At 42.3% G+C, this 523-nt stretch overlaps 1 protein-coding gene across 1 annotated transcript in view; it reads right to left on the bottom strand.

The window, feature by feature from the left end:
• The window catches only part of FRMPD4 (FERM and PDZ domain containing 4), a 533,682-nt gene that overhangs the window by 14,565 nt on the left and 518,594 nt on the right, over window positions 1–523 (bottom strand). The window lies entirely within an intron of this gene.

Genomic DNA, 523 nt, shown 5'->3' with positions numbered 1-523 from the left:
TATCAGGATAGAAATTTTAAAAATCTTTTTTGTTTGACCTTATTCATTTAATTATCTCTACACCCAGCGTGGGGCTCGAAATCACAACCCCAAGATCAAGAGCCTCATGGTCTACCGACTGAGTCAGCCGGGCGTCCCCGAAGAATCTTGCTCCATGACGTCCAGCTAGATTTCTGTGAGCGAAATGCTCCAAGAAATGAGGAAGTAAGGCGATGGTGGCTGATCGTGTGTTGAACCTGATTTTACATTTTCAAAAGCCATGGGGTGAGGAGGGAACAGAAATAAGTACGTCTCAGCCAGTAAAAATGACTTACAGTTCAATACCAAGACCAAAGAATTACCCACATAAACAGTGATTCGTATTAGAGTCACCCTGTTTCTATGGCCGACATCAATTGTTAAGTGTTCTGGGCTGATTTAACCGCTTCCAGTTTTGTAAGTCCAGTATTTTAAGGTTCCTCTTTCTGGCTCCTGAAACCTTTTGCTTTTTATTCCCTAGGAAGATAACTCTCTATTCTCCCCA

Source organism: Crocuta crocuta, unplaced genomic scaffold (assembly GCF_008692635.1).
Source record: "Crocuta crocuta isolate KB4526 unplaced genomic scaffold, BGI_CrCroc_1.0 scaffold224, whole genome shotgun sequence".
Taxonomy (NCBI): Eukaryota; Metazoa; Chordata; class Mammalia; order Carnivora; family Hyaenidae; genus Crocuta; species Crocuta crocuta.
Note: the sequence above shows the minus strand (reverse complement) of the source record. Positions and strands in the feature narration are given on the sequence as shown.